Consider the following 27,348-nt stretch of genomic DNA (forward strand, 5'->3'; position numbering starts at 1 on the left):
GTCACATGGAAGATGGAGTAATTGCTTTTTTGGCTTTCAGAGGGCATACTTAAGGACCAAAGGTCCTAGAGACAAAATTCTGCTCTATATAAGAAATAATTTTTCAATAGCTAAAGCTGTCTCCAATGAAAATGTGTGGCTTTGTTAAGTTCGATCGTCATCAAATCATCACAAGTGCTCACCTGTATTTGGTGCATTCTATGGGGCAACTGCTTTGATGTGTTACCTCATTTAATCCTCAAACCGTGAGGTAGTCTCTATTTTTATCTCTGTTTTACAAATTTGGAAGTTGAGGCTTGGAAGCATCGAATAGCCTTCTCAACACCATCTGGCTGATGAAAGCCAGAGCCAGGCTTTGATCCTGCTCTGCTTCCCCATGTTGCCCACCCATAGCCATGGTTTGGCGCAGGCTGGATACAAGGGGTTGGGGGTCAGCTTGTGGGCTATAAAACAGATTCCTGAATTAAGTCACATATAGTAAAGTCTTGATTTCTTTATTTTGAAAGCATTGCCTTAACTGTAGTAACAGTGAGGAGACTGTGTGAAACCACAAGGAAAAAAAAAACCCACAAGGCTTGTCTAGGACCTGGAGGTAAGAAGGGAAAAGCATGAAACAAGTGGGGAAATGGGTCAGAACACCTACGTTCGAATCTTGACTCTTTTGCTTCCTAACTGTATAGTTTGGAACAGGACATGTAGTCTGTGTGAACCTCAATTTCTTCATGAATAAAATCAACATAACCATACCCAACTTGCAAGATTATTGTGACAGTAAAAGTAAAGTGACTAGTTCAGGGTCTGTTCCATGAAAGATGCCCAAAACTGGTAGTTAATTATCACTAACAATTTACTAAGGTATGAGCTGAGGCAGGTATTAGTTGCAGTTTTTGGTTAGAAAAATTCAGATACTGGCATTCCTCCAGCATTTAAGAGAGAGAGTGAAGCTCATGCAGGCTGCAAAATTTTTATAATGCCTTATATCAGTACTTGTCTGGAAATCTAGAACTTCATTCTTTTGGATGAGACATATATTGTAGGGAATGGGAAATGAAAACCTCCACTTCCCAGGCTCACCCCAAATTACACTTCTAGATGTAATTTAGATTTTGCCTATCAGATGCACTCATGCAAGACTTGAATTAGTGAAAAAAATAAGGGAGGACAGAGATGTAGAGGCAGTGACATGCAAGTGTTGGGAAAACACAATTAAAAACAAAATCTCCTGCCAACCCAGAAAACCTCCCCTCACAGGTGGAAGAGAAAGAAAATGATTTTATTACTGAACAAGCATAAACCAGAATGCTATGTGCATTATAGGAAAACTGCTAAAGAGATTGCAAAGACAGAAAGACATCTCATCCTCTCGTATCACCAAACAGATACAACCCATTCTAGACATGTTCTCCAGATAAATAATAACTTGTGCTCAAGTGAGAGGACTTGCCAGCAACATTTATTGCACAGAGTTGATCATAAATCCACCTGGCAGTTGGAGTAGCCACCTGTGTTTGCTCATTGCCTTTATCAAAAGGAAAAAATAATTTTTTTACATCTTACGACATCTCAGTTTGCAATTTGGAGACAAGTGTCAGCTGAAGATAGGCTCCTAACCTCCTACAGACTGAGAGATAGAGGCACTGTCTTCCTTGATGATGACATTTCAGAGTTGATTTCCAGGTCCTTGAGGATTTGTTATTGGATTATAAAATTCACAAGAGGCTTGTTTAGCTTTGAGGCAAATGCATTTCAAAGAGGCAAAGAAATTTCAAGTTTTCTAAATGCCCTAAGAAGAGAGAAAAGGAGAAGTTACTTCCCTTGTTCTTGCTCCTCAACTTTTCCAGTGTGTTTGTCTTCACTTAATGCATTGTACTAAATCCCTGTCTTCCTAAGTACCTGGAGTGGTTTCTGTGCTCTGCAACTGAACTGTGTCTAATACAAAATCGAATAAAAATGATTCGCCTAATGAACCATGACTTTGTTTTGGACAAAATTTCTTTGTTAGTATAAGCAAAACTTGGTCCTCTAAATGATTTTGCTAGTGAAATGAATATTCTAACAGGCATAGATAAGCATAGATACTTTTTAACTTCTTCTTTGTTTGTTTTTTTTGGAGAGGGAGTCTTGCTCTGTCACCAAGGCTGGAGTGCAATGGTATGATCTTGGCTCACTTCAACTTCTGCCTCCTGGGTTCAAGTGATTCTCCTGCCTCAGCCTCCCGAGTAGCTGAGATTACAGGCGCCTGCCACCACGACTGCCTAATTTTTGTATTTTAGTAGAGATGGGGTTTCACCATGTTGGCCAGGCTGGTCTCGAACTCCTGACCTCAAAAGATCTGCCCACCTCGACCTCCCAAAGTGGTGGGATTACAGGCGTGAGCCACCATGCCTGGCCCATTTTTAAACTTCTGATTGTTTTATGGATCAAATGAAATAGATGAGACTTAAGTGTATTTTTAATTAGTTGGAGAAACTTAAAAAGCAGATATCCTTGGCAGATATTTCTCTTTTTATTCTGTTTTTTTCTTCTTCATTTAATAAAAGAAATGTAATTTTTAAGTAAGTTAATTCAAAACAAATAAAATTTTAAAAAAGAAGCAATGTGGTTTATCTGGGATGATCCCATTCCCAAGTGTTAAGAAACAATACTGTTTCATAAAGTCATATTCAATTCCTCTCATCCTTATAGGCAGATGCAGGTCCTCTCATCAAGAGGTGAAGGCCAATTCTCTTCCCCATGGATCTATGCTAGCCTTGTTACTTTCATTAATCAACAGAATGTGGCAGAAGCGACTCTGTGCCAGTCGTGTCCTAGCCTTAGGAGACCTAACAGATCACTGCTTTGGAAGTCAGCCACTGCTAAAAAAAAAAAAAAAATTATATCTTGCTGAAGAGGTAGGCCACTTAGAAAGAGCCCCAGGGATGTGAGACTACGATAGCAGCAGAGAGGTAGACCAGCCATCCACTAGCCATTCTAGCCACCCTGTGAGGTGCAAGATATTGCTAGGTATTTGCAACTGCTGGCCATTCCCTGAAAAACTGTTTACTGTCTCTCTTCCTAGATAACATTTACTCATCCTTCAGGCCTTACCTCAAGCATTATTAACGGTAATATTTCTCAGAGAAGACAGGAGATGTGATCATTATTGCCCAAATCATCTAGGGATCCTAACCTGGAATTGGAGTGGAGAGATGGGAGATTAAAACCATTGTCCATATTTACACAGCACTTTTGCCCCCAAGTCCATTGCATTTGCCATCTGTTTGCTCTGGCTGCGGTCTCTGCCTCTTGTAGGTGACTGTACAATTCCAGTCTCTCAGTGGTCCCTTGACATGTCCATTCTCCACTGCCCATAAACTACGATGCTCCTGAATTCCCTTAGACCATCTAGTTCCACAGAGTTCCCATAGTCAAGCATTTTTCAGATTTGTATAAATTTAAGGGGTATGAGTGCAATTTCGTTACATGGCTAGATTGTACAGGGGAGAAATCTGGGCTTTTAGTGTGTCTGTCACTAGAATAATGTACATTGTACCCATGAAGGAATTTCTTATCACCCACCCTTCTTTCACCCTCCTACCCTTCTGAGGATTCAGTGTTTGTCATTCTACACTCTATGTCCATGTGTACACATTATTTAGCTCCCACTTGTAAGTGAGAACGTGCAGTATTTGACTTTCTGTTTCTGAGTTGTTTCATTTAAAGTAATGACCTCCAGTCCCATCTATGTTGCTGAAAGACATGATTTCATTCTTTTTAATGGCTGAATAGTATTCCATTGTGTACATATAACACATTTTCTTTATGCAATCATCCATTGATAGGCATTTAGGTTGATTTCATAGCTTTGCTATTGTGAATAGTGCTGTGATAAACATACGAGTGCAGGTATCTTTTTGATATAATAATTTGTTTTCCTTTGGGTAGATACCCAGTAGTGGGATTGCTGAGTCAAATGGTAGTTCCATTTTTAGTTCTTTGACAAATCTCCATACTGTTTTCTCTAGGGTTTGTACTAATTTATATTCCCACTAACAGTATATCAGCACTCCCTGTTCTCCATATCCATGCCAACATCTGTTGTCTTTTGACTTTTTAGTAATAGCCATTCTGACTGGTATAAGACCATATCTCATTGTGGTTTTAATTTGCATTTATCTGATGATTTGTGATTTGCAACATTTTTTCATATGCGTACTAGACATTTGTATGTCTTCTTTTGATAAATGTCTGTTCACATCCCTTGCCCACTTTTTTTTTTTTTTTTGCTCTTTGTTGTCCAGGCTGGAATGCAGTGGTGTGATCTTGGCTCACTGCAACCTCCACCTCTCGGGTTCAAGCAATTCTCCTATCTCAGCCTCCCGAGTAGCTGGGATTACAGGGGCCTGCTACCACACCCAGCTTTTTTTTTTTTTTTTTTTTTTTTGTATTTTTAGTGGAGACAGGGTTTCACCATGTTGGCCAGGCTGGTCTTGAACTCCTGAGCTCAGGTGATCCACCCACCTGGGCCTCCCAAAGTGCTGCCTTGCCCACTTTTTAATGGAGTTATTTGTTTTTATTGTTGTTGCTGAGTTATCTGAGTTCCTTGTAAATTCTGGATATTAGTCCCCTGTTGGTTGCATACTTTGCAAATACTTTCTCCCATTCTGTAGGTTGTCTCTTCACTCTTTTGATTATATCTTTTACTGTTCAGAGGAGTTTTAGTTTAATTAAATCCCATTTGTTATTTTTGTTTTTGTTGCTTGTGCTTTCGAAGTTTTAGTCATGAATTATTTTCTGGAACAACATCCAGAAGAAATTTCCCTACATTTTCTTTTAGTATTTTTATAGTTCCAGGTTTTACATTCAAGTCTTTCATCCATCTTGAGTTGATTTTTGTATATGATGAGAGACAGGAGTCCAGTTTTATTCTTTGGCATATGGCATATCCAATTTTCTCAGCACCATTTATTGAAAAAGATGTCCTTTCCCTATTGTATGTTTTTTGTCAATTTTGTCAAAGATCAGTTGGCTGTAGATATATGAGAGCCAAGCTTTTGATAGAGTTCTTTTCATTTACCATAATCACATTCTTCTAAGGGAGCACAGTCATTCAGTGGGAGAATATGAAAACCAAGCAAAACAAGGACCTATCTCCCTTACCTTAGGAAACCATGCATTCGCCAAATATTTGCTGAGCACTTATCATGTGCCAGCCGTTGTGTTAAGCACTGAGGTTACAGAAGTGAACAAAACAGATGCTGAACAATTAGAACAGTGTTGAGTGTTACAACAGAAGAAATACAGAGTTGAATAAACAATGGCTTAACTTTAGCAAATACATTTTATGGAAAGATGAACTAACACAAAGAAAACACAGAGAACATATGATTTGCAACTTAATGTTTGGTTTAGTAAATATTAATAGAAACAATTAATACTAATCAGTCTACATTAACACAAAGATAAAACAACGGCAAATCTTAAACTTTTAACATATTATCATCCCTAAATAGGCATAAAATCCCGTTAGTGGCAACCAAAGACAGGGCAGTGAGAGTGATCTATTTTGGGTATAGCCAACCGAAGGTGTTTTTTTTTTTTTTTTTTTTTTTTCTGTAGAGAATTTAAAAACAATAATAAAATAGGCTAGACGGTCTGCTTTTGATTACTACCACATGCAGGCAATTTAAACCATGTTAGTGATAAAATATCCTTCCCTGTGAAAAAGATCTTTTGTTGGTCTGGATTCTAAACAATTGTTGTTGGTTTTATTAAGTTTTAATCATATATAAGCTTCAGGATACTTACTATTTATATTTTATAATTTATCCTTTCACAAACATTAAATTTTATATAGGAGCTATTTGAAGAACTCCTCAGTTACACACTTAGTCTCCTATGCACATGAAGAGTCAAATGTATGTTTTCATTTTAAGTGGAATGTTGAAATGTTTTGAGCTTCTTTTGGTGCAGTTCATCTCTTTATAGATTCTTGAGTCTAAATAATGAACGATGGTATGATTTTTATTTTTGTGTGTGTGACTAGAATCAAGGGAATGCAAATTGCACCTATAAAGAGACAACACTAAATCCCATCAGAATACCAAGAATTTAAAATAACTGATAATGCCAAGTGTTGACAAGGATGCAGACCACTATTTGTGATTCACAGTCTCTTTGGGAAAACTGTTCTGCATCTATAAAATTTGAACAAGTTCATACTCTATGACCCAGCAATTACATTCCTAAGCAAATATCCAACATAAATTTATATGTATGCTGAAAGACATTCAAGAATGTTCAGGGCAATATCATTTGTAACAGCTTCTAACTGGAAACATTTTAAACTGTAAAGAATTGAGTGAATAAACAAATTGTAGTGTATTTATACAATGGAATAACACACAACAATGAGGACGACACCTCTATACTCAACAATCAGGATGAACATGATGTTGAGCCATATAACTCACATACAGAATATTACATGGTTTATAATTTCATTTATATAGAATTCAAAAACCAAAAAAATTATTCTGTGGTGTTAAAATTCAGGGCAGTTAATATTTTTTGAGGATGGAGGGGATATGGCTTGGGAGAGACATGATGTTATTTTCTGGTGTTTCCTAGTTTGGGGGTATTTTGTTTATTGTTTTTTGCTTTGAGACAGGGTCTCACTCTTTCTCCAAGGTTGCATTGCAGTGGCAAAATCACAGATCACTGCAGCCTTGACTGTCCAGGCCCAGAGGATTCTCCCACTTCAGCCTCCTGAATAGCTGGAACTACAGGTGTGTGCCACCACGCCCAGCTAATTTTTGTAGAGATGGGGTTTTGCCATGTTGCTCAGGCTGGTCTTGAACTCCTGGGCTCAAGCAATCTGACTACCTCTGCCTTCTAACGTGCTGGGATTACAGGCATGAGCCACCACACCCAGTCTGGTGTTTCCTAGCGATGTTTAATTTCTTAACTTAGTTGGTATTTATATGGATGTGTTCCCTTTGTGATAATCCAGTGAAATGTACTTTTATGATTTGTATACTTTTCTGAGTGTATAATTCAATAAACATGTTTATTGGAAAAAATAGCTAAAAACAGTAAGGTATGAACAAAAGATATTACAGACATTGTATTTTGGGGGTATTATTGTACAATCTGGTATGGGTGGGCTCACAAGTTTAATTGTAACACATACAGCTAGAATTTTCTTTAAGAAAACCGAAAATGAAGAAATCCACATTTACAACACAAGTAAACCAAGAGGAGTGTTATTTATGTAATACTGAATACGTCTTTTAAGGAATTCTTCTCTTTCTTCATGCGTTAACATATATTTTTCAATTATTTTATTCCAATACTAGGGAGGAAATAAATTATGTAATTTTTTCTTTTTTTTGAAACAGGGTGTCACTCCCATTGCCTAGGCTGGAGTGCAGTAGTGCAATCATGACTGACTGCAGCCTTGACTTCCTGGATTCAGGTGATTCTCCCACCTCAGCATCCTGGGTAGCTGGGATTACAGGCACATGCTGGCTGGCTAATTTTTTTCAGTAGATGTAAGGTTTCACCATGTTGTCCAGGCTGGTCTCAAACTAAGCTGGGATTACAGGCACATGCTGGCTGGCTAATTCTTTGTATTTTTTTTTTTTTTTTTTTTAGTAGAGGCAGGCAGAGTTTCACTGTGTTGTCCAGGCTGGTCTCAAACTCCTGGGGTCAAGAGATCTGCCCTCCTCCACCTCCCAAAGTGTTAGGATTACAGATGTGAGCCACCACACCCAACTTCTATTGTGTAATTTTGAAAAGCGAATTAAGTATTGCACCTTCCATTTCACCTCTGTATCTTTTCCCTGAATGTTATTCTTACGAGACTCAAATGGCACTATCATCACTATCTTTAGTACCATCATTATTCCATTTACTGGTTGCACAAGTCTCAGAGGTAAAGAAGGCAGTTATCAGTCTCACATTCTGCATGAGCAAACAAACTCAAAGTGGCCAAGAGATTTTCCTAATACTCCATTGCTCATAGGAGGTGAAGCTGTGCCCTAGTCCAGCATTGTCTCTTCAGTAGCCCTTGAATATGTCAGATTACTTGGTTGCAAGCTACAGAGACCAACTTGGGTCATCCTAAGACAAGTAAAGAAAGAGAGAGAGAAAGAAAGAGAGAGAGAGAAAGAAAGAGAGAGGGACAGAAATCAAGAAAGAAACAAGGAAAGAAAAAGAAAAGAGGCCAGGCGCGGTGACTCACGCCTGTAATCCCAGCACTTTGGGAGGCCGAGGCGGGCGGATCACAAGGTCAGGAGATCGAGACCACGGTGAAACCCCGTCTCTACTAAAAATACAAAAAATTAGCCGGGCACGGTGGCGGGTGCCTGTAGTCCCAGCTACTCAGGAGGCTGAAGCGGAGAACGGAGTGAACCCGGGAGGCGGAACTTGCAGTGAGCCGGGATCGCGCAACTGCACTCCAGCCTGGGGACAGAGTGAGACTCCGTCTGAAAAAAAAAAAAAAAAAAAAAGAAAAAGAAATGAAAGAAAGGAAAAGAAAGAAGAGAAACAGAGAAAAAGAGGGAGGATAGGAGAGAGGAAGGGAGGAAGCAGGGGGGGAAGTCGGAATATGTTGGAAGCATACCAGGGGCTAAAGTATTAACAAGAGGCTGAAGCACATGTCTTGGAAAAGTGGCAGTTACCAGGCAACTGCAGAGGCTTGGCATCAGAAATGATGATGCAGAAGCCATCTGGTCTTTGTGTAGCTGCTGGGATGAGTCTGAAATCCAAAAAATATGTTTTCCTTGTTCAGGATTCAAATTTCCAGGAAGGAGGTCTGACAGGCTGACTCCCTGGCTATACTAAAAGGCCAGGTAGGATTTAGGTCCCTTCATTCCTGGGAGGAGGCAGTCAGGATTAGAGAACATCTCAAATGGAATTTTATAGTGAAAGACTTCCCTCAAAGGAAAATTAGGGTGCTCGTTGTAGTCAGTTGTTGGATGCCAGAGAGCTGAAAAACATGGCAAACCTCTTCTCTGATACTCGTCCATGCACTGGAGAAAAAGCCAAACAGGTGATCATGTTAGCAGCTGGAACCATGATCAGTGTGAAAGTCTGAGATTCTGAAGACATTCAGGGTTGAGCCAATCTGTTAGCTCCTGCTGCCTTTGCAGCCCTTGTGGCAGAATGGAGTCGTGTTACTTTAAACCAGGCCCAACACTTGGTTTCCAGACTGAGCTGATTCTCAACCTTAACTAGTAAGACTCAAAATAAGACATGCCAATTATTCTAAAGACTCAACAGGGTGAAAAAACGAACAACAACAGAAAAGCTAAAGGGCATCTAAGAGGATATGCAATAGCAATCACCAACACAATAGCAAGCAGAGAAGTGGAGGCTGCGGCCCAGTGTAGCAGCTGGAATAGTTAGAAAAACAGGTAGAATTTTAAGGGAGTGCATTAGTTACTAGGGCTGCCATAACAAAGGGCCATACACGGATTGGCTTACAAAGATCTTTATTGTCTTGCAATTCTGGAGGCTGAATTCGAAGACCAAGGTGTCAGCAGGACTGGCGCCTGCTGAGGGCTCTGAGGGAGGGTCGGCTCCATGCCTCTCTCCTGGCTTTTGGTGCTTTGCTGGCAATCTTTGGTGTTCCTTGGCCTGTAGGTGCATCACCCCAATCTCTGCCTTCATGCTCACATGATATCCTCCCTGCCTGTGTCTCTGGGTTCAGGTTTCCCTTTTGTATAAGTATACCAATCACACTGGATTAAGGCCCAATCCTAACGACCTCATTTTAATTTAATTATCTTTAAAGACCCTATTAGCAGGTAAGGTCACATTCTAAGGTACTGTTAGGCTTTAAACATATCCATTTGGAGGACACAATTCGAACTACAAAAGGGAGGATGCTTCTTATTGGTCAAGAGTCATACCTTTTAGTTTCCCTTTGTCTGGGGACCAATAGGCACGTTCAACACTGCAACATATGTAGGAGCAATTCAGTTTGTGAGAAGGTCAGTGAGTTTACGATGCCCAAATGACAATGCCAAGACTGCAGATACAATGTCCTGAAGTCTGACCTTTATTAACTCTGCTAAGGTCCTAGTTTTCATGTTTACTACAAAGTATAAAGTCTTTTTCTAGGAAAGTGTTGACTGTGACATGTTGTTGCACACACTTTATTTAGAGGTTTAATTTCTTTCATTTCAATCTTAATTTTCCAAAACTTACTGAGAATTTTGCTTTTATTAATAATTTCTATACCTTTTAAGTATGATATCCCTGGTAAAGAGGTATTATTAGAATTATAGAATAGGTATTATGATTTAATAAAACTCTTAATATTTATTAAACAATTGTGTGCCAGGAACATAAAAAGCTCTTCATATAGATTATCCCATTTAATTCTTGAATGATTCTTATTTTACTCATGAGAAAGCTGAGGCTATGGAAGGTTCCGTGAATTTCTCAAGGTGTCTTACAATGAGGGGAAAATTTGGACTCAGGCTGATTCTAGCGTCTGGGTGTCATCACTATACAGTACAGTTTTGAAATAGTTTCCATAATTTGAGATGATCCAAAAATTTGCCTTTTGACTCCTCACAAACCAGGATCTTTTTTATTCCTAACTAAAAACTATCTGAAATATTTGCTGTGTGGTAACAGCAATATTGTGATCAAATATTCTGCAGTTCTGGAGCCGTCTGTGGGAGGAAGAGTGGAGGAGGAGGCAGGGGAAGAAGGAAGGAGGAAGGGCTGTACTAGGTCACCGGTGAACGTTCTCAGCACACACAGAACTGCAGGGCTGCCCTCCTTCCCAGCTCCTCCCAGAAACAGACAGGTGGGACAGAAGAAATCCTCAGTGTTGGAAGCTGACCACTAAAACCTGGCTAGAGAGAGCCAGGGTACTCAGGACTTGGGGAAGAGTTGAAGTATAATGTTGGAGAAAGACCCTATGGGGAGCCTCACTTGACTAGAAGAAGAATTAATTTTTCCTTGGACCCAGGTAAGCACTCTTTTGGGTTATGTGATGCAAGACATTCATGCTAAGAGATGAATTTGTCTCCACCTGGCATGCACTGCATGGCATTAGATTTCCATTGATTTAAAGGGGGAAGACACAGCTGCCTCAAATAACAAACATTCATATTCTGCAGCTGGTAGTGGATGAAAAAAACCTGCATTTTTTTCTTTTCAATGTCTGGAGAGAGTCAGGGGAGGGAAGGCGGGATATATTATCCTTTGGTGAGCTTTATCTTCTGAGTGCCTCAGGCCTTACCCTGGAAATACTCCACAATGCACAGGGGTGCAGAAGAATTAATGTTGCCATCAGTAACACTTTGTTTTTGGAAACTCTATGTCAAAAAGCGTCAGCTTCCAAGAGTTTTGGCTACTTTCTTAATTATCTTTGCATCTGAGCAAATGTTTTCCCTCGTCTTCTAAAGGGAAGGTAATTTGCTCTTTTTCTCTCTTTTTCCCTGAATGTTTGCAAATACTAAGGCCTTTAGCAGGTTTTGGATAGACTTGAGAGCTATAAAACCAAATCCATTGCAATCTTATAATCTTATTTGTTTCTTCCAGGAATCTGCTGAGGTGTTCACAGCCGCCTGTGCCTGCCATGTCAGATAGTAAAAGTGGTGTGATGATGACCAAGTTGGACGGTGAGTGGAAGATTCTCGACACCAGGTACTGCCCAGCCAGCAAGACATAGGCTTCTCTCACGGCAGCAGAAAGTTGTTCTGTAGGCCAATAGCGAGGCTGAGAAATGGCCTGATGCAAAAGAAGCCAGTCTTGACTGCACTCCAGCTCTGCCTACCAAGTCAGGGCCAGGAGGCCCACGAACACTCCCTCACTGCTGACACCACAGAGCTGAGCTTCACAAAGCACTCCTTGTTGGCTCTGCATTTAGACCTCCCACAACTACAGATAAAACAGAGGGAGAGTAACATGCCTTAGAAACTAAGCAAATAACTTAAGGGATAATATTTAAACATGCTCATATATCTAGATCTTGATCTTCCTTTATTCAATTTCATGGTAATGCAAATATAACAGCTTGAGATATTTTTAGTCCTGTGCAGTGTATGCTAAAATAGTGTCTGGCTTTTCTAGATTTCAAGGTCTGAATCTTATTTAGCTATCAATTCAATTAGCTATCAATTCAATTAGCAGAATCTTATTTAGCTATCAATTCAATTGCCAAATAACTTACATGTGGAGAGGGTGTGGGGGCGGGGAATGCCACAGCTACACTGATTTGGGAGGGCATTATATGGTTAAGTGTTCATAAACTAAAACCGCATTTTCTTCCTCCACTCAAGGGTTCCTTGGTGATCTTATGTAAGTCCAAAGAGGAAAGTTTCATCATACTGAAAACAAGAGATAGTGTGAGACTTAATGAGTATTTCTTGCAAATCGTCAACCTTACATTTTAAATTGGAAATGCCTCTGTATTCTATTAGGCTAACAGAAAAGTGTCAAACATTTATGTTATGATATTCAAAAGGAAGCACTTTCAAGTTATTAGATAGGAGGTGTTAGGTACTTAGAGTATCACCAATTTTCCAATAGATTCTTTTATTATCTTTACATGATGACATTATTTCAGAAAAAAAGAAAAAAGGGAAAAAACAAGACTCCAGATATTTGAATTACTTTTATGCTGACCTCTGAACTGAAACTATTGAAGTGATTTCCATTCTGGAAACCAGTTAAATGGAAATAATTTCAAAATATTATACGTTCAGACCAGGTGGCGGTGGCTCATGCCTGTAATCCCAGCACTTTGGGAGGCCAGTGTGGGTGGATCACCTGATGAGTGATGAATTTGAGACCAACCTGGCCAACATGGCGAAACCCTGTCTCTACTAAAAATACAAAATTACCTGGGTGTGGTGGCGCACCCCTGTAATCCCAGCTACTTGGGAGACTGAGGCAAGAGAATTGCTTGAACCTGGGAGGTGGAGTTTGCAGTGAGCCGAGATCACGCCATTGCACTCCAGCCTGGAAGACAGCGTGAGACTCTGTCTCAAAAAAAAAAAAAAAAAAAAAAAAAAAAAAAAGATTATACATTCAGAAAATGCCATTTCTTAACTCTGGAAAATGAGAGCACTTTGAACAGCTACAAGGGTGGGTCTTTTCCTGCTCCTTTTTCTCCCTACTTGGTTTATGTTCAAGTTGAGGAACCACATGACTCCACAAAGGGTGATACAGAAATAAAAAAATAAAACACCACACACACACACAAAGAAATATTGGGACAGAGAAATGCTCAATAGTGAACTATGAGGGGGTACACGTTGGTAACGTGCTATTTGTTCTCTCTGCCCTGTCTCCTAACCCTCCCCTAACTCCTGCTCACTGGTAGAAGGCGCTCTCTTTCTCTGCTTTTTAAATGTTTCCTTCTGCTGCATGAAAAGGCTTCTCTCTTAACAGTTTACGTGTCATCTCAAAAACAACCATTTCTAAGTTCCCAGCATTTTGATCCTTTCATTCCCTAAGCAAAAGTTCCCAATAATTTTACTAGTTTTGGGACCCACTGCATGGAGGTATTAACTATTGGGAAATCCCCTGTAGAGTGCATATAAATTCTTAAAGAGAAATCTCACAGCCACAGCCTTTGGTACACATTACTTAATACCATTTGCCTTGGGCATGTTAGGGACAGGGATATTGATGTCAGATTGGGAAATACTGCACAGATGCAATAAGGACCAATGTGCTTTCTCTGGGAGTCCCTATTTCTAGACTAGAGAGGGTAATTCAGTGCCTAATTAAAAGGCTGAAAAGACACAAAGGAAACAGACTTCAGAGACTTTTCAGAGAACAATTCCTTAGAAGCTCCTAGAAGACTAGCTACCAAATTTATAATGGTGTCATCAAAACATTTGATCTCTGGCACTGTATCTTTCAGAAATGCAGCTGCCTTAACAGAGAGCTGGCTGGGCACTTGGCAGTTATTTTTTTATGTGCTGCCAAAGGTAAGAGTTTGCCATTGCTAGTAATTATAAATTATAAACCGGCAGCCAAATGGGAGCAATTATGAAAAGTGACCTATGAGCCAGTTTTTATAAAGTCATCAAAATAAGTAAGGAAAATTATTTTCCTAATAAATAAAACAAGTTTAATCTTATATGTGTGTCATTAAGAAAGTCAGTGATGGAATATATGAAGAACAAAGGAGTCAGGCAGCAAACCATAAGCACTCAATCACATACAGTATGACTCAACTCCAATGTTTCACTTCCTGGTTTAGGGAGATCAGGTTTCTTGAAGAAAGTGTAAAGGCTAGATATATCAAAGGTAAGATGCAAAGTCATTTAGGGGGACAATTTCTATAGGAAGGGAGGTTGATATTATGATTATTTAGCATCTGCTGTTCATCAAGCACTAGATATTTCTAGCACTTTCCATCTCTGATCTCAGGTACTGGTCTCAGTAACTCTATGAAGGTGGTGTAATTATCCTCATATTTCAGATGCTCATTGGGCAGGTAAAGTAAATGTTACAATGTCTCGCAGACTGTAAGTTGACTTCACAGAGTCCCTTCTGAAGTTTGATCCCAGTTCCAAAGCCCACGCGTCTCTCTGTTGCCTCTCATCTAGGTGACCTTCAAGGTCACCCAATAAAGAGGAAATGACATCCAGTAGGGCTGCCTACCCAAACTGTAAATGAATGGAAGGAAAAATCTCACTGCCGGCTACAAGAAGGAGTATATTAATTCCACCCTCCTACCTTTAACTCAACCAAATCCCCTGCAACAATCTCCTGACTGTTCTGAGTGTTTGCTCACCCAATCTGTGGAATTCAACTGACAAATCCAGTTTCATCCTCTTCTCTGACCTTATTTAGTGACCTTATTAGACTGACCTTATTAGACTCAGAGTCACTGCCTAATGCCTCCTCACCTTCCTAGCTCCTTCCGGCCACACCTCTCTAGTTTCTCCTCTGTGTGCTGCCTTTGACAGGATTCCGCGATTCTGATTCTTGTGTTTTAGCTTTTGTCTTCTACTTGTACCTGTGGAACCTGTGGGCCAAGCCCGCTCACCACAGAGACCTCTCATGGGAAGGACACTACATTAAGCTCAGAGAAGTACATTTAATCATTAGTAACTATATTGGGACATTTTTCTCAACATTGTTAAGTCATTGCTTTTAAGGCTGTTAAAACCATTTTAATGTTTTTGGTTTTTTTTAGTAAATCAGTAAATTTCATTCTTGGCCATTTCGATCACTTGGTGAACTACTTGTTTTCCTCATTTCCTAACTGGGAACTAGGAGTAATTACTGGACAAGGCTCAACTCAGCAGTTGGCTTTCTTTTCTGGAACTTTGTTCTACTTCCTGGAAATAGAGGTGGAAGTCCTGAGAGTCAGACCCTAGAGGGGTCTCACGGCTTTCATGAGGCATGAAACTCATTCTGTTTTGGTGGCTGGTGAGATGTGGGTAGAACTTCCTATAATCAAGCAACATCTGGAGAGTTTTGGTTGGAACGAGGTCCTCCTGTTATTTTAGCCTGGAATGGTGCTTGCAGTTCATCTCTCTCCAACTGGTGCAGGAAGAACAAAGGAGAGGCATTTTAAATCATGGATTTTCCTTCCCTTACAAAGGTCCTGGATTAATCTGATGAGAATGAACAGTTTTAAAAAGATGGCTTAACAACTTTTAGAAAAATGTCTATAATAGTTATGATGATTAAACGTATTCTTCTGAACATAGTTTTCCGAACAATAATTAGCATGTCAAATGAAAAATTTTCAGTTTATACTGATTTTTGTTTCAAAATAATAAACATAATTTTCAGTTTGTTAACACTTAGGGTCTAAATTTTAGTACTTTTCAGACTTCTAAGTAGCTTCTTAATATTTCCTTTACAATTTTACATTGATTCTGAGTATATATCAAATTATTTTGATGTACAAGACATCTCATCCATTAAACTATTCCCTTCTAAACATCCTTGCTTCCTTTCCACTGATTTGAGCAGGGTTATATTTTTAAGTTGAAATTTTCTGCACATTGCTACGCATCTTTCTGTGTATGAATTTGTTAGAAATCAAAATGCCAGGATTTTATCTTTGATTAGGACCCCTGGTTAATTGTGATTTATATCATATGCTCTTTAAATTTAAATTTTTAATTTAATAAACATTCAATTTAATTTTAATTGAAATTTGAATCATCTGCATATTAACATTTAACTTAGTTAAATTAGAAATCTCTTGCTAAAAATGTAAATTAAGGCTGCTATGCCATTTGAAGAATTGGTGAAATAATACTAAATGTGCTCTTGCTCTCGTGACCCCTACAGCGGGATGCCTTGAACTAGACTTCAGCATATGCTGAATGTTTACATTTTGGAAAAAATAATTTCATTATAACACCGCGAAACACCATCTCTACTAAAAATACAAAAAATTAGCCGGGTATGGTGGCTCGCGCCTGTAGTCCCAGCTACTCAGGAGACCGAGGCAAGAGAATCACTTGAACCCAGGAAGCAGAGGTTGTAGTGAGCAGAGATCATGCCACTGCACTCCAGCCTGGGTGACAGAGTGAGACTTTGTCTCATAAATAAATAAATGAATAAATAAAGCACTTGAAAAAATCAATAGTCACATATTGAATGCCAAAATATTGGATGGAAAAAGTGGTTCAGAGTGACATTTTCAGTAAATATAGGATTTCTCACCATTTTAACATTCTATTAGGAATATTTTATCAAGGTAGCCAATTAAGTTTAGTTTAGCCAATATACAAAATAATGTATTTGATTACATGTTATCAAAACTAAAACATGTTTATAGAAACTGCTGAAAATGGCAGTTCGTAAATTTTGGTTATTCTGTAAGTTGATTATTTCAAGAATTGATTTTTAGTGAATTGGCCTTCCTCCCTCTAGGAAACTTTGCAGCTAAAAATAAACAAGGCCAGGCATGGTGGCTCATGCCTATAATCCCAGCACTTTGAGAGGCCGAGGCAGGCAGATCACCTGAGGTCAGGAGTTTGAGACCAGCCTGGCCAACATGGTGAAACCTCATCTCTACTAGAAATAAAAAAAATCAGCCAGGAGTGGTGGTGCGAACCTGTAGTTCCAGCTACTTGGGAGGCTGAGGCAGGAGAATTGCTTGAGCCCAAGAGGTAGAGGTTGCAATGAGCCAGGATGGAGCCACTGCACTCCAGCCTGGGCAAGAGTCAATGAGACTGTGTCTGTAAATAAATAAATAAATAAATAAGAACATCAATAATAATGGCGACCCTCATTCTAAGTAGATGATGAGCTAGCACATGCGTTAGATACTCTGTAGTAGTTGTCTTCATTTAATCCACACAACAACTTTTTGAATTAGATATTATCATTTTACAGAGGAGATATCTGAGGTTCAAAGAGGTTAATAATATAAGTTGCCCAAGGGAAGCAGAGTCAAGACTGCTTGTCTCAAAGGCCAGGCTGTCCAGTAAAGTTTCCAAGCTGTGAAATATAAGATGGAAATTACTTTCCTTGTCGTAGATCAATAAAAATTAAGATCAGCATTTTTTGCTACCTAAATGGAAAGAGCTCAGCATGTCCATATATGGCAGCATCTGTGACAAAAGCACGTGGGCTGGAACCATTTCCAGTCTACAGCTCAGAGCGTAGGAGTGGCTATAGAGACTATGCAGGTGGTGGGTCAGGTTCAGGCATCCTGCCTGCAGGAGGGTGAGACACTGGTAACTACCGGTTGTGGTTCCAGCTCTACATTCAGCACAGTTAGCTGCCTGCTCGTCCCTGGCTGCTCAGCACTGTTCTCCATTTTTTCCCTGCAAGACCCATAGGTCTATTAGATACAAAGAAAAACAGCCTAGAACTAGTTACTCTATGGCATAATGTCAATCAGGCCTTAATAGCTGAGAGGAGAGTGAGAGGGTCTCTTGTAACCTCAAAATATAGAACTCAAGAGCGTATGCTGGCCGGGTGCTGTGACTCAAGCCTGTAATCCCAGCATTTTGGGAGGCCGAGGCAGGTGGATCACCTGAGGTCAGGAGTTTAAGACTAGCCTGGCCAACATTGCAAAACCCTGTCTCTACTAAAAAATACAAAAAATTAACCAGGCATGGTGGTGGGCACCTGTAATCCCAGTGATTTGGGGGGCCGAGGCAGGAGAATCACTTGAACCCAGCAGGCGGAGGTTGCAGTGAGCCAAGATTGTGCCACTGCACTCCAGCCTGGGTGACAGAGAGAGAGACTCCATCTCAAAAAACAAAGAATGTATGCTGAAGTCTAGTTCAAGGCATTCCTCTGTAGGGGTCATGAGAGCAAGAGCATATGGAGTGGTTTTGTCTGACTTCTGGCAAAATTTTGTTTGGGTAGACTGGGATGAAATGTCTATGGGACGATATGTTGTATGAGCCTTAGATCTTTATTAATACCAGGTAGCAAATGCCTCCCCTCTTCCCTTTCCTCTTGCTTTCTATAACTGTCATGACCAGCCTGGAGTGACAGATCTGGGTGTAATATACTGTTATTAGATACAGTTTGCTATATACTTGATCACACTTGCCTCTCATATACTGCTTTCCATTTCCCACTGCAGCCTCAGAAAGAATAGGGCTTCAGAAGGAAGGGAAAGGCAACTGGGAAGATTTCTTTTTCCTTTTGCTTCAGATGACATGGTACCATATCTATCAGATTATTTTTCTCTTTCAATCCCATATCTCACACCCATCTTAGATTGAATGTCTCTAACTAGTGAGATGGCAATTTTTTTTTTCTTTAGAGACAGGGTCTTGCTCTGTTGCCCAGGCTGCGGGGGCAGTGGTACAATCATAGCTCACACAGCCTAGAATTCCTGGGTTCAAGTGGCAATCCTACTGAGTGGCTGGTACTATAGGTGCATGCCACCATGCCTGGCTAATTTTTTAATTTTTTGTAGAGATGGAGTCTTACTTTGTTACAGCTCAGGCTGTCCTTGAACTCCTGGGCTCATGTGATCTTCTCGCCTTAGCCATGCAAAGTTCTGGGATTACAGGCATGAGCCATTACACTCAGCCACAGGTTTTTAAATATATATTTTTTAGTTTAAAGTTTACAGCTCAGGGTTTTCAATATATTCACAAAATTGTACAACCATCACCACTATCTGATAATAGAACACTATCACAATCCTGAAAAGAAACCCTGTTCCCATTAGCAGTCATCTCCTTTTCCCTCTTCCCAGGTTTCTGGCAACCTAGTTTCAGTCTCTACTTGTGTCTTTAGATTTCTACTTTTTGTCTTGAATCTACTTTCTGTCTCTATAGGTTTGCCTATTCTGGACATTTCATAAAAATTAAATCACAAAATGTGTTTGTGTCTGGCTCTTTTTTACTTAGCATAATGTTTTTAATGTTCACCCATGTTGTTTCCAGTATCAGTACTTGGTTCTTTTGTATAGCTGAATAATACTCCATTATATGAATATACCATGTTTGTTTATCCATTCATCATTTGATGGACATTTCTACTTTTTTGGTTATTCTAAATAATGCTGCTATACACATTCATGTGTGGGTTTATATGGACATATATTTTCATGTCTCTTGGATAATACTTAGAAGTGAATTGTTGGGTCATATGGTAACTCTATGTTTAACTCCCTGAGAAACTGCAAAATTGTTTTCCGAAGTGACTGCCCTATTTTACATTCCCCTAGCTCTGTTTGAGGGTTCCAATGACTCACATCCTTTCTAATACTTGTTATTGTCCCTATTTTTTACTTTTGCCACCCTAGTTGATATGAAGTCATTTGTACTTGATTTCCCTAATAACAAATAATGTTGAGCATCTTTTCATATGCCCACTAGCCATTTGTATATCTTCCTTGGGGAAATACCTATTAAAATCTTTGCCCATGTTTAAATTGTGTTATTTTTCTTTTTATTGTTGATTTGCAGGGGTCCTTAAATATTTTAGATACATACGCCTGTTGAAATCAAAATAAAAATACAGAGAAGAAGTTCTAAATTTAACATTTTATTTGGGATACAAGAATTGCAATGAGGGACATACATACAGATAGGATGGTCTTCAGTGTATCTGAAGAACAAAGAGAAGATTGGGAGTTTATAAAAAAGATAAATGTTATGTATTGTTTTCCAGAAAGTTCTTTGGCATTAGTCAAGTTTTGGGGAGCTGGCAAGCTCTCATTGGTGAGTGATGGCAGTAAAACCAGTCTTAGAGTTGCAGCAGGTTGTTTCAGCAGTCATGAGATAAAACTGGTTTCAGGTTACAGCAGGCGATTTCAGCATCCAGGCTTGCAGAGAATTACATTCTCAGAGTGCTGTTGCATTCCCTGAGTGCTTCTCCCGGTGGCTTCTTGACTCTGTTTTAGCTGGGTGTAACAAGAATGACCTAATTCACATCACTTATTGGATATATGATTTGCAAATATCTTTTCCTATTGTGTAGGCTGTCTTTTCACTTTAACGAAGGGAACTCTTCATGTAGAAGGTGACATGTGGGGTAGCTCCTGAAATGAATGGCAAAAATAGAATAAAGCTAAAAACTACTAAAATAAGAATATGCATTATAATATGTATGATAAACAGATTGTGTAATTAGGACTGTGGCTCTACTGTCTGTGCTGTGTATTTTTGTTTGTAGATCTATGATAGCTTTCTGTGTTTCAAGTGTCACTACTTAAGCTACTCCAAATCAAAGAAGAACAAATTAAAGAGGCAAATTAAAAAAGAACAGCAACCTTTTTCTTGCTTCCTATATTGATCAGTTCCCCTGATGAATGGTTTGCCAATTATCCATAAATACATTGGTAGGTATTTAAGGATAAGCAGAATAGAAACTGCATTTTCTAGGGCTTATTGGGCATAACATTCAGATAAGTCAATGTAATGTGGAAAATTTACAAAACTTGCTTTCCTCTGTAAAACTTGGAATGCATATGCATAGAATGCACTTTTCTGTCTTAAAAGTGAAAAAGAAGACCATAAAGTTCTTTACAGAAACATGAACACACCCAGACACATTGACTAACACAGCAAAGACATACTGGAATTCCTAGTGATTTCACTGTGATTCCTAATGATTGTGTATGGCACACAGTGAACTGAGATCATAAATTAATGCCAAGTTAGGCAAGTAAGTTTTTGACACTGGAAATGGACAATGTCATTACTTTATAAGATAAAAATGAAAAAAAAAAATACTATAATTAGGGACTGCCAGGCAATAAATGAGATGCAGTTACCCGAAAGGGGAAATAAAACATCTTGCTTCACTGTATGCCAGTGAACAAAGTGTGATTTATACAGACAACACTAAGTTAGGAAGGTGCCTTCCACGTGCAAGACGGAAAAACTAGGGGAATAAAGGATATCCTAAAATATTCATGGAGGCTTCTTTTCTCTGTCAACCTGAGAGAGAATGATAGGAGGTTATGAGGAAGAGAGCTTTTCAATTATTGTGGACTGTTTTTATTTTTCTCAAAATCCCTTAGGTGAACAAAGGAAATCAATATAAACAGTGGAAATCTCTGAGACATTTAGGAAATGGAAAACAATGACCAACAGTAAGACTTGGACAGATCCAAATTGATACAGAAGTGGTGGAAAATTCCATCACCTTTGAATATTTACCCCCTTTGAAAATACAGCAGAACATCTGCTAACATTGGCAGTAAGACATTGAATTGGAATGATTTAATCGATGAAATATATCAGTCAAATTTTTACTCCCCATATCCAGGAGAAGCAGTTTCTCACAGGTGTTTTATTGATATGTAGGATCACCAGGAAAAGAGACATTATCCGAGGTAATCATGGAAAAGTCTTGATTAGAATCACTTATGGATATTTTGGTAGTTCTGGGTTATTAGGCTTAGCTACTAGGCTGCTCTGTGTAAAGTCCTCAGAAGCTAATATGAAGTAAAATAGAAAGTCAAACCTATAATGATCTGGAACAGGATTATATCCCCAATTAAGAACACAGGATTGGTTTGTGGATGACAGAGTTGAGCTGCTGGCTCTCAACCCTGCAGTTTAGGAACATACTAGAATTCTTTCTAGCTATTTTCAGAGCTCGTTTTTGGATGTGTCACACATGACTTTACATATACTTTTTACAGAATATTTTGACTTGCCAGTGATATTTGTTGAGACTAGGTTTTACTACATATCACAGAGTTCTAGAATATCAATGACTTAAATAAGATGGAATTTTATTGCTTTCTTGTAAAGTCTAGAGGTGGGCAAGGCAGAGTGGAGATGGCAGGACTGATCCATGGTGGGCCCAGGGACTCAGCCTTGTCTCACATTGGCAGGCTACCTTAACACATGTGTACCCTTATCCACATGGTATAGCCACCACATCTGTGTTCCAGGCAGAAAGAAGGAGGAAGAGACACAGAGTGGCCACAGGCTGCCAGAGGAAATTTCCATGCACATCTCATTGGCCAGAACATAATCACATGATCACACCAAGCAGCAAGGAAGACGGGGAAATGGAGATCTGATTTACAAAACTAAAAAAAAATGAGGTTCAATTACTTTGAAATAAAGGGAGAACAAATATTGGGAGACAGACTATGGTATTCACAATACCACAACTTGGAAGCAAAGTATTAGACTGAATTTTGTAACACAATTCTGCCTTTTAGTTACTCTACATTTACCTGTTTTGAACTTCATCACTGCCTTGTATTTCTAATGTAACTGGTTTGATATTGATCAAGAAGTAACTAAAAGATGCTTGAGATCTCTGACTGTGGAAATGAGAACTACGTGGGGGTACACTTAATGGGGTTTAATGAGGTGGTTTCCTTTTAATGTTACACTCTTATTACAGAATAGTTGTGTTCACTCCTTTTGTACTCATCCTGTGATTAGCTACTTTAGTTATTTTACTTTTAACAAATTATCAAATGTAACCACTCAGCAAACATTCTTTTCAAGTTGACTCTTAGACTTTTTTGTTCTGTGTTTACATGACAGTGTCTCCATATGGCTGTGAACACTGTGGATGCCCTCCGCTGCACCTTCTGAAGCATGAATGTTTCTTCTTTGGCAAATGTAGAATTGAGTAAATAAACCTTGCCTCAATGGAGAGAGACATTTTAGGTAATGAAAACTAATCGATGGTTTGACCTAACTATGGATCATCAACAGGATATATGCTTCATGCCAAAGAGATGGAAATGGATAATGTCATTGAAAATGTGGGAATATAATTATAGGAAGAAGAGATTATGAAACATTATAAATGTTGAAGAGAAATCTTGCTTCAGATGCCACTTAAAGGAGGCCAGTAGGTTAAGGAAGAATATAAATAAACACATATGGTCTATTTAAACCATATAAACATTAGAAAGATATTTTAGTAGCAAAATTAATCTTGAAAATTATCCATCCAAATATTTTTATTTTATAGAAGAGTTTACTGAAATACAGGAAAGTGAGCAGGAACTGTTATAAAATTAGTCATAAACCTCTTGGGAAAATAATTTCTATTGTTGCCATTATTGAATAATAGTCAACTAGATACAAAAGATTTTTGTAAGATTCTTACATAAGAGCTGCAACTGTTAATAATTTTTCTCATAATCAATTATTTACACTATTTTTAAGTTAAATCTTGGGACAAATCCTTAAACTCCTAAAATGAGGGGAAAGAATCATCTCCTCATAAAAATGATGTGATGTGGAGAGTAAAATTGACATTTGAATACCATGTCTTACTCCTGCAAGCAAAAGCCAGTTGATACTTTAATATATGTGTCTAACTGCTTAAATATAAACACAAAAAATCCAAAACAACTCAAGCTTGGAAACACAGAAGTAGCTATGAAAACTCTGCTACCCATTGTTCATCTGCTGCTGCTTGTTTACCAAGAGCAAAGGTGAGTGGTCGTATGTTAGATACGAGAACTAACATCAAACCAGTTGAAAAAGTTATTTACTTCCTATACTCTCAGCTTTTCACAGCTTGGTGGGCAAGAATTAAAATTATTTCAGTGAAGTCTAAAGAGGAAAGCCATTAATCTGGCAATCAGGGCGACAGCAGGGGATTTATAAGCTACCAATTTACGTGTTGTATTTAGTCCTGCATGTTTCTCCATTAGCTTCTTCTTTTCAATATATTCTTCCAAAAAAGGTTTTGGGAATATTTCATCTGTCTCTGTTGATTAAGGAGCATTTGTTTTTCATGCTTTAATTGGATAATGAAGAAAACAAGCACTATAATCTACTTAACAAGAAAGACCGTGGAAAACTTAACCACAAAGCTAACAGAATTGCTGACCTTTTGTCATTTCTGCATCTCCCACAGAATGACCTTCTGTCTGAAAAGTTCATCCAGAGAGTCATCACTTTGTACCCCTGATCAGCGTGCTAAGCAAAGAGCAGCTGTGACTCAACCTGGTGCACTGAAGAGATGGTTCCTGGTTCTTTTAAAGGGCACCTGTGTCCCTTTTGCTGCTGTGGACATCCATCTTTCCTTAACATTCCTAAATTAAAATTGAAGGCTTTAGGAAGAGTCGTTATTATTATGAAGTTATATTAAGAAATAATAGCCTTTAAAATATATTAACACATTCTTAACAAATGTTATTGGGACAGGAAAATAAAGCAAACAAAAAGATATGAACAGAAGGGATTCTGTAGGATTTGTAGTTGATTCATTCATTCTCTTTCTTTCAGACCATTTCTCTCTGCTCTTTTTCTTCATCTCTTCCTTCCCTATCCTTCTCTCCCCTCCCTTCCCCTCCCATTTCCTTTTCTCTTCTCTCCAACACTGGTTACTGAAAATGCTTTATTTAATGATTTTGTAATGTCAGGACATGCTCTGGCAACCTCTCAAATACTTGGAAGGATTAATATGAAGGAACAGGCTGGCAGCTTGCTGAATTCATTTAAACAACAAATGCTATGGAACGAACAATTTTAAAAATGAGTGCCAGCTGGTTTTTTAAAGTAACTTTTCTTACTTAACTGAAGACTGATATCAATTGAACTAATTCAATGCAGAAGGGCCATCTTCATGCTGTTAAGTCCAAAGAAATGTTGAGTTATTGGTTTTTGCAATAGTGGTGTACACAGCCTATTTCACTCTATCTTGATATCCGTTTTCATAAAACCATCACAAGAACCCAGATATAATTCAAATTCAGTCTGTCCATTACATACAGATTAAAATCTCAGACATAAAACCAAATGTCTGTTTTTTAAAAATGAAAAACAATTTTAATTGACAAGTAAAAATGATCTTTACTGATCACATACAACACATCCTTTTGGAATATGTATACATTGTAAAATAGCTAAACTGAGCTAATTAATGTACTTATTTTTTAGGGAGTGAGAATACTTAACATTTCTTAGCAATTTTCAAGACTATAATATATTAGTATTAACTATAGCCACCATGTTTTACGATAGATCTATTGAACTTATTCCTCCTATCTAACTTAAACTTTGTGTCCTTTGACCAACATCTCAACTCCCTCCTCGACTACAGTTCCCTGGTAACTACCATTTTACTCCTTACTTGTATGAGTTCAACGTTTTTAGATTCCAAGTATAGGTGAGAACATGCAGTATTTTTCTGTACCTGGTTTATTTCACTTAATATCTCCTAGATTTATCTATGTTGTCACAAGTGACAACATTTTTGGTTTTTTTCAGGGTTAAGTAGTACTCCATTGTGCATATATACCATATTTTCTTTATCCATTCCTATGCTGATGGATACTTAGTTTGAGTCCATATCTTGGCTATTGTGAATAATGCTGTAATGAACAGGGGAGTGTAGCTATTTCTTTGACACACTGATTTCATTTCCTTTGTACATGTACCCAGAAGTAGGATTGCTGGATCATATGGTGGTTCTATTTTTACTTTTTTGAGGAACCTTTTTACTATTTCCCAGAATTACAGCACTAATTGACATTCACACTAACAATGTACAAGAATTCCCTTTTTTCCACATCCTCACCAAAATTTATCTTTTGTCTTTTTGATAATAGTTATTCTAACAGGTGTGAGGTGATATCTCATTGTGGTTTTAATTTGCTTTCTCTGATGATTAGTGACATTGGGCATTTTTCATATGCCTGTTGGCCATTTGTGTGACTTCTTTTGAGAAATGTTTGTTCAGATGTGTTTTCCATTTTTAAATTGGGTTATTTGTTTTCTAACTATTGAGTTGTTTGCGTTCCTTAGAGATTTTGAACCCTCATCAGATGTATGGTTTGCAAATGTTTTCTCCCATCCCATAGGTCGTCTCTCTACTGTGTTGATTGTTTCCTTGACTGTGTCCATTACAGACAAATTAAAATCATAGTAATGAAACCACATCTCTGTTATTAGCTGGATTTCGTGGGGGCATGTTTCATTGTAAACATTTCAGATTCAGAGCTTTTCTGGTTACTTTGGGTAAAGGCCCCTAAGCTGCAGGATACTTCTCCAGGATTCCTTGGTTTCTGATCTCTGAACTAGCTATGCTCTTCAGCTGCTTTTCAAACAAAAATGAAGAACTTGCTGACTCACTGACTTTACACACAAAAATATAAGAAACAACATTCTCGGCAGATGGGTTCATTTAATGTTCTCTAAACTTGTACTTGTTCTCCTTTGTGACCCTGTTCTAACAGCTGTTTTTTATCTTTATGATTTATTAATAGGGTTACGGCGCACCGTAGATTTTTGAACCTCTCTCTCTCTCTGGAGCTTAAATTATTACCTGATAGGAAAATTATCAAAGCATATTGATTGCTTCAGGTCTGGGAGACAACGTTTCTCCTGAGCTCACTTTCTTCCTCTTCCATTTGTCTCTTACCCAAGAGAGAAAACACAACCCAGAGTGTCTTTTTTATTTTTATTTTTATTTTTGAGGCAGAGTCTCGCTCTGTCGCCCAGGCTGGAGTGCAGTGGCCGGATCTCAGCTCACTGCCAGCTCCGCCTTCCGGGTTCCCGCCCTTCTCCTGCCTCAGCCTCCCGAGTAGCTGGGACTATAGACGCCCGCCACCACGCCCGGCTCTTTTTTTTGTATTTTTAGTAGAGACGGGGTTTCACCATGTTAGCCAAGATGGTCTCCATCTCCTGACCTCGTGATCCCCCCCGTCTCGGCCTCCCAAAGTGCTAGGATTACAGGTGTGAGCCACTGCGCCCGGTTCCCAGCGTGTCTTAGAGGTGAATTGCTTCATGGAGTTTGCTGGCATTGATCAACACCGGATTCTGACCTTTTTCCTTTGTGGCAATTTCCTGCTCAGATAAATTTTTCATTGTTGTGGTTTTAACGACTTATTTTTATATTTTGTCTCTTTACAAAGTAATAAATACACATGGAAGTACTTCAAGTAGTACAAAGTGTATACAGTAAGTCTCCTGCCACTCACTGAGACCCAGTCCTCCAGCTCCTCTC

At 38.7% G+C, this 27,348-nt stretch overlaps 1 long non-coding RNA gene across 2 annotated transcripts; it reads left to right on the forward strand.

Moving 5' to 3' along the window:
• The first annotated feature begins 8,535 nt into the window (after positions 1–8,535).
• LOC103886923 lies at positions 8,536–24,582 on the forward strand. 2 transcript variants are annotated; one of them, XR_650787.3, is made up of 4 exons: positions 8,536–10,969; positions 11,545–11,649; positions 22,923–23,048; positions 24,256–24,582. It is a non-coding gene; the product is annotated as an uncharacterized LOC103886923 (long non-coding RNA). The 2 variants fall into 2 exon arrangements; XR_650786.3 differs by having other exon boundaries at positions 8,541–10,969; positions 11,545–11,624.
• The last annotated feature ends 2,766 nt before the right edge of the window (positions 24,583–27,348 follow it).

This window comes from Papio anubis, chromosome 8, assembly GCF_008728515.1.
Source record: "Papio anubis isolate 15944 chromosome 8, Panubis1.0, whole genome shotgun sequence".
NCBI lineage: Eukaryota > Metazoa > Chordata > Mammalia > Primates > Cercopithecidae > Papio > Papio anubis.